Raw genomic sequence first — 7,893 nt, forward strand, 5'->3', positions numbered from 1 at the left:
CCGAGAGGAAGCCAGTCCTGGATTTCTGGCCTGCAGTGCGTCTATTTCTGGACTCCACTCTGTTCATTGATCTATTTGCTGCGCCTTAGAGTGGGGGGAGGGGGGGCGTCAACCCCCAGGCTCTTTGTCGGAACTGCCTCTCCCGGGAGTCCTCTGCATTTCCATCACGCTTTTAGAATAAGCTCCTCGATTTATAGGCAAAAGCCTGCTGGGATATTGACGAGGGCGGTATTGATCAGCAGGGCTGGACGGGGCACAGCTCTCCCTTGCCCACCGGCATCCTCTGTGACCCCGTTTATTTAGCTGCCTGGGCTTTGCTGGGCCGCAGGCTGGAGTTCCCAGCATAGAGGTCCTGCGTGTCTCTTTGTTAAATCCAGTGCCAAGCGTTTTATGGTTTTTGCCCCCACTGTAAATCGTGTTTTTTCATTTAATTTTCCCGTTGCCTCCTGCGCACATACAGAGATGGAATTGATTTTGTATAATGACTCTGGATCCCTTGCCTTGCTGTATTCGTTTACTAATCCCAGTACTTTTTATAGGTTCTTTAGGGTTTTCTGTGTCTACATCTGCGTGTTGCCTACGAATAGACACAGATTCACGTCTTATTTCTTTTTCTTGCCTAAGTGCACTGCGGGGCCTGTGATAAAGTGTTGCAGAGCACGCTCACTGTGTGTGCTCCGTGAGTTAAGGGCTAGGGACACAGGTGGGTTCAGAGGCCCCCAGGGCACCACACGAGGAAGTGCAATTCATGATTTTCCTTTGGGGGTTTTGCTGCTAAAGCGCAAACCTGGCAGAACATCTATCTGTAACACACTTGAGAGCCGGGCTGCCTGGTGGAAAGTGAAAATGGGGGTCATCTTGTCCAAAAAGCAGGAAGGAAGCTCTTTCCTTTGAAGTATGTGTCTGCCTGTCTGTCTGTGCTCGTTCTCTCCCTCCCGCTTCCCCCGTCTCTAACTCCTGTCTCCCTGTGTTTCTGTCTCTCCCTCTGGATCAGTGTCTCTACTTGACGTCTAGTGGCATGCTCCCGCAGCCGTGGGGATGCTTTCAGAGCCTGCCCCGCCCCCTGGCACCGGGGGCGCCGCCCCACCACTCAGTATCCCGGGGCCCGTGTGCCCATAGCCACCTGATTGTTCCCTGATTGTTTATAATTAACAATAAAATTATTAAAATGTCAAAACAGAGACCACAGAGCATTAAAACCTCAAGCACCGTCGTCCTGGCCGGGCTCGCTGAGAACAGACCCCCCACCCCAAGCAGGTGCCACACGGCTGTGCTGCTGGGTTTATACTTGAGACCCACTGGCCCACCTGATGGTAGGCCCTGTGTATCGTGTAAAGGGGCTCTTTTTCTTATTTCTAGTGCACTTGCCCTCTTTGATGACAAAAATGTCAATCTATTACATTCATTTTGGTGTGTGTTTACTGACAGCGACCATATGAGGAACACCATGTAAATCACTTCACTGGGGACATAGAGGAATAAAATCATCCGCCTACTTCCCATACACCAGACGCAGGCCACCGCGGCCTGGCACTGTGCTCAGTGATCTAGAACTCTCCGACCGTCCGGGGCCCAGCTTCCCACACTGATGGAGCACTGGCGATGGCCAGGTGTTCTACGGGTGAAACGGAAGCCCAGGGAGCCTATGCAAGTCGCCCAGGGTCATGTCCCTGGGAAGAGGTGTTGCCATGGAACGTAGGAATCCGAACTAGCCCCGTCGCCCCCTCCCAAATGACCCCCTTCAGACGGCAGATCTGCACCATGGACACACAGGTGATCACACTGGTACTTGCGCTCCATCGGGCCACAGATGACTTCTTTTTTTTATGTTTATTTATTTTTGAGAGAGAAAGAGAGACAGCACGCATGAACAGGGGACAGGCAGAGAGAGGGAGACAGAGGATCCAAAGCAGAGAGCCCGACAGCAGAGAGCCCAGTGAGGGGCTCAAACTCATGAACCATGAGATCATGACCTGATCCAACGCTGGACGTTTAACCGACTGAGCCACACAGGTGCCCCAATTGGGTCAGACTTCTTAAATGAGGTGACATTTGAGGTGAGTCCTAAAGGACTAAAGTCATTTACCAGGTCCATGAGAATCTTGGGAAATAGCAAGTGCAAAGGTACTGTGACCAGAGCATACTTCTCTTTGGGGAACTTGGAAGCAAAGGTGAGAGAGATGTGCATGTTTGCCAAAGTCAGGAGAGCAGAAATAGGGCTTGGGTTGCCTAGAGAGAGCCCAGGGAGCACCCTCTGCTCTAGGGTAATCACGGGCTTCCTGGAAGAGGGGTAGGTGTGGCAGCAGAGGGCTGAGGAGGGAAACAGAGGAGGGCAGCGGTGGCTACACTGCGGGTTCCGAAGGCTGCTTCTAACCTCACGCTCCCTCCTACCCGCCAGCCTGCAAACTCCCCCGTCATCTGATCAGGCTTGATGACAAGGCTGCCTCCCTGCCCGGTCTGTGCTGCACTGCTCTCCCGGTGCCCACCCCGCCCCTCCGGGCCCTCCTTCTGCCTCCCCGCAGGAAGACGCCCTTCTGTAGACAGTCTTCTCACTTGGCTTTGTTCACACATCACTGTGTCCCAGAATCGCTCCAGATCTGCGGCCGTAAGACATTCAGGTTTTCTTGCAATTACACCCGGGGTCGTACATAACACCCTGTGCACAGGTATTTTTGTTTTGTTGCAGGTATCGTCAGGGTAGATTCCGAGAGGTAGGATCATGGGTGCAAATGTGAGTGTGCACGGTGTTTGCTAGGTGTTGCCATTTCCCTCTGGCAGGTGCGCCGAGCTGCATGTCCACCAGCGACGTACGGAGGCCTGCAGGGCCACACTCAGGGACTCACGCCACCCGTCACACCCATAAGCTTCACCAGTCTGATAGAAGACAAATAGCATCTCGGCACTGCGGAAATTTGCATCCCCTGATCATGAACGAGTGAACATTCACGGATTTTAAGACTCGCTGAAACATCTTTTTTCATGGATTGGCTCTTTATGTCTTTTGTCTATTTTTCTATCTGGTGTTTGGCCCTTTGTCAATTTCTAAGAGTTCTTCACGTATCAGGGATAGCGGTCCTTCGTGTATATTGTACGGTGCACATGTTTTCTCCTTCAGTTGTCTTTCCTTGTTTATGGTGGTTTTTTGCTGTGAAAACATTTATTTTTTATACTCTTACATGCCAATCTTTTCTTTGTGTCATTGGAGGAAGCTTTCCCTCCGTGCAGGTGAGAGAGGACTTCACCTCATCCCCTCCCGGTACGTGTACGGCTTCCCGTGTCACACCAGGCCCACCTCTACTGGGAGTCCATCCCTGAGTGTGTGGGAAGGGGAGGAGCCACTGTAATCCCTCTTCTAAGGGCTATTCTATTTATCAAAAGTCCAGTTTTGCCCCAGGAATTTGAAATGTCTCTTTTATCATATGGCTGTTTCCCAATGTACTTCATCCTATTTCTGGCTTCTCCCACCCCAGCTCTGGTGGTCTAGTCATGCACCCGGCCAGGACGTTTTGCTGTATGGAGGGCTGGCCCCGCCCCAGAGTATGGTGGCGGGGTGCCCGGTGGCATCCCACTTTAGCTCAGGTCATGATCTCGAAGTTTGAGCCCAATGTCGGGCTCTGTGCTGACAGCTCGGAGCCTGGAGCTGCTTCAGATTCTGTGTCTCCCTCTCTCTCTGCCCCTCCCCTGCTCGTGCTCTGTCTCTCTCTGTCTCCCTCTCTCTCTCTCTCTCTCCCAAAAAGTGAATAAAAGTGTTAAGAACAATTTTTTAAGAGTCTGTCTATCTTTCAGGGATCATTCAGTAATTATTTCTTGTGACAAAGAGTAATTAATGTGAAGTTTAGCAGTCCTTGATTTGACTCAATTTCTCTTTCTTCTGTTAAAGAAAATCCTTCCTCCTCTGGCCTCTGCCTGTCCGCCCACTGAAGCAAGCGGTCTGCATGTGGCCGCTCCACTCGATGTGAATGAGGCTAGTGCTGTGGCCTTGGGATTGGCCAGTTGGCCTTAGCATTGGGATTTCTGGTTTGTTATGCTTTCTCTTTTGTAGCTTTTGGAATTGTTTGACTCTTCACAATGTGCATGCATTCCTCCTATGAAAAAAAACTGAGTCATTATTCAAAAAAAGAATTTTAAAAGGAAGGAGACACTCAGGTGGCTTTGGGTGGGGGAGGGGAAGAAGTAATTGGTAAACTGCAAATTAGTGCTTGGTGCCTTAATATTTCCTAAAAATATCTCTGATTTGCATCTCCAGCAAGTAAATGTTTTCTGGGAAACCCATTTTTGTTCCAGGATTTTTGGAGCAGCTGACGGCCCCGCTCTGCCAAGACTGCCTGTTTGTCCCGTGCTTCCTTCCATTCTGTGGCCGGCAGCTCTGGCCTCCCCCGAACAGAAGAGGCGGAAAGGTGCAGGAAGAGAGATAATCTCGGCAATCGGAGCCGTCTCTGCCCTGCCTGTCAGCTTTGGGGTTCTGTCTTCCTCTTCACAATAAAGAAATGGTTTTTTGTTTTGTTTTTCTCCTGGCTAATTTGAGATCCTGGCCACCGCAGGAGCCCAGAGATAGCAGCAGATGACTCAAGTCTCGGTTGGAGAGGGCTTTCCTTCACCAACCGCTAAGTGTGTGGGAGCACAGCGCGAGCGAGGCCGTGCACACCGTGGGCTTCTGCGCCTGCTTGTGCTAATCCCACCCAAGCCACTCGGGAGCCTAAAAATACTCTCCCAGTCACAGCGTCTCTTGTTCGGAAAGCCAGCGGAGCCCTGGGGTCGATGGCATCGTACTAAGAAAGGGCTGGCCCTGAACCGCCATGGCACGGGGCCTCCGGGTCAGGTGGCATGAGACCCCAGCCACGCCCCTGGGGCTCGTCCCGGGAAGTCGGGGCCTCCTGGCATGGCCCTCTGCCCCTGGGGTCCTTCTCAGGTGCTGCCTCAGCTCTGCGGCAGCTCCCCTCCCAGAGCCGCCCCGCTGCCCAGTCTCCACGCTCACCCCCGTCGCCCCATCGCAGGGGCTCAGGACACCAGCGTTTAGGGGGCACCCCGGGATGCCCCAACAGGTGCACCTTCCTGCCCGACCCGGGGCAGTTGGGCTGACAGGGTGTGGATGAAGAAGAGAGAAGCATGGCTTCACCCCTGCATCGTTTCCATCGGCCCCTCCTCCTCACCCCCCTCGCCCTCACGGGCACCCACACGGGTCCTGACGTGAGGCTCTGCTCACTCGAAGCCCCTCGGCCTCACCTCTGAGCCGCAGTCTTTGCTCCTGGGAGGGGAGGACCTAGGCAGCGGGGTGGGCGTGAGGACGGTGGGCTCCAGCCCCGGCCCTCGGCGGGACCCTCCTGGAGCAGAGGAGGACCTGCCCGAGCCCTCCCGCACCAGATGCTAGGCCGCTGCCCAGAACGCGCATCAGCAGTGTTTGCCGGAGGACACACAGGTCACCCAGCCCTGAGGGCGCTGTGTCTGCCACGTCCTGTTTTCCTCGTAAAGGTTTGCAGACACACGTCTCAGGCCAGCCTGCCCTGGGCCTGCTCAGGTCCCGCGACCCCACTCAGCGACTCGGGAACCTTCCGGCAGTCAGCTGGGGCACCTCAGGCCCGCCCCATCTGTCCCCCACCTCTCGGGGGCAGCTGTCCTTCCTTCTCTGGTGCCCGTGTCTCAAGTACCGTTGTTTGACGCATCTTGTCTCTCTTGGGTTCTTGATTGTTCCAAGCGGGAGGGCAAACCTGAATGGTCTTGTCTGAATTATCCTATTTCCTCATTCTTTACTGTGGAGCCGTCTCCTCTGGCCCAGAAGTTTCCCAGAGCCGGGTCTACGGGCTGTCCTTGGCTCCCCGGTGCCCCTGCGGACCCTGGGGGAATACGGTTCTCGGAGGCAGAGCGGGCCTGGCCTGCGGCGCCGGGCGTCTCGGGACGCGGTGCCCCGCTCAGCCCCCTGCGCCCACCCTGCCTCTGAGCCTCCGGAAGCAGGGCGCTCCGTGCTCCCAAGATCCGGCAGCCGGCCTCGCCTCGACGGCTTCTTGCTATGGCTTCCACGCGGCTGCACTGCTAGAGGGAAGGCGGGCTGGCTCCCTCCCGGCCGAGCCCTCCCCCCGCGCCTCCCTTCAGCCCCAGGCGGCCGAGGGTCCCCAGGAGCCAGCGCCTCGGGGCCTTCCTTAGGGACCACCCTCCCAACACTTGGAGGGTGGGCTCATCTGATATTTTAATTAAAAATATTAATTTAATTTTCTGAAAAGGTTATAGTTTGTTCACTCCTCAGAGAATAAGGTGATGAGCGTCCCTCCACCGCACCTCACGCCTCCAGGCGCACCCCGCACGGCCTGTCCCTGTCACGGGGGCGCGTGTGACACTGCACCGCGCGACGCTCCTCCTCCTGCAAAGTAGCAGCTTTTCTTCCCTTCATCGTGCTTTTCTTCAACCAATAATACACTCAACGACTGTCTGCTGCCTGGTTGTGCGGGGCGTGAGGACAGCAGCGGGGTCGGCAAAGACGGACGGACACAAACGAGGAAGGAAGGCGTTCGGCGCGGGGTTGCGGACAGGGAAGTGGGAAGCAGGCCCGGGCCGAGGGGGCGGGGCGGAGGGGCGGGGCCAGATGGGGCGGGGGCGGGGCCGGGCCGGGGCGGGGCCGGGGCCGAGGGGGCGGGGCCGGGGCGGGGCCGAGGGGCCCGGAGGGGCGGGGTCGAGTAGCGGGGCCGAGGGGCGGGGCCGGAGGAGGGTGAGCGGCTGTGCGAGTCCTGTGGCCAGAGGTCCAGGCTGAGTTGAAGGCCTGCAGGCACCCAGAGGGAGGGGAGTCCTGGGCAGAAAAGGGGGGTGGGGTTGTGCACAGGGCCTGCGGGGGCGGGGAGGAGGGGTAAGCCCCGGCAGAGGTGATGGGAGCCCCCTGATCCCGAGGACCTGCGGGATGGTGGGAGTCACTGCTGAAGCTGAGGTGGGGGAGCCACTGGAGGATTTGAGGGGGGACGACTTGATCTGACCTATCTTGCGCCCAGTCCCCTCGGGGTCCCAGGCTGCTGTGGGCGTGGGGGTGGGGGGCGCCTCCCCTAGCAGATGGGGGAGGGGAACTCCTCGGCCAGGCCTGGAGGGGGCATCCCTCGGCTGCCCACATCCCACGGGGACCTGGGCGCAGGGGCCTGGGAAACACTTTCTCCAGCTCAGGTGGCTGCGCACCGAGGCGGGGAGCGTGGCTCTCAGTGCCACCGGCTGCCATCTAACGCCACAGGGCCAGCGATGGCCACAGGGCCGTGAGGCACGGACTCGCGCCGGGCGGCGGCGAGAGGCCCGATTCTGGGTGTGCTTCCGAGGTAAAAACCAGCACGATGTGCTGATGTGTGCAAGAGGGACGCATGGAGACTGGGTCTCCGGCTCGTGCCCGGTGAGGGGCCTGTGGGATCAGTCCTTCCGCGGCTTCGGAGGGAAGAGTAGAACCTTAGTTTGGACCTGTTTGTTTTACGATGCCGATTAGCCGTCTAATGAAAGTCTCTCAGGCTGTTGGGGCCTGTGATGGTTAATCTTACGTATCAACTTGACGAGGCCACGGGTGTCCAGACATTTGGTCAAACGTTATTCCGTGAGGGTGTTTCTGGATGAGATGAACACTGAAAGCAGCAGACTGAGTAAGCAGATGGCCCTCACAGTGCAGGTGAGCCGCACCCAATCAGGCGAAGGGCCGGCTAGAGAAGAAAGACTGACCCACCCCGAGTGAGTGGCCTTTCAGCTGGGATATCGGCCTCTTCCTGCTCTTGATGGAACTAAACTATCAGCTGTCCAGGCTCTGCAGCCCGCTGACCCAACCCCACGCCACTCCGTCAGCTTCCGCAGTCTCATGAGCCATTCCTCGAGGTCAGTTTTCTGTCCATACACGTCTGTTGGTTCTGAGTCTCTAGAGGGCCCTGCGAGTTACGGGGGTGCGGG

The sequence above is a fragment of the Hyaena hyaena genome, unplaced genomic scaffold (genome assembly GCF_003009895.1).
Source record: "Hyaena hyaena isolate Hyena2069 unplaced genomic scaffold, ASM300989v1 scaffold_600, whole genome shotgun sequence".
NCBI classification, from domain to species: domain Eukaryota; kingdom Metazoa; phylum Chordata; class Mammalia; order Carnivora; family Hyaenidae; genus Hyaena; species Hyaena hyaena.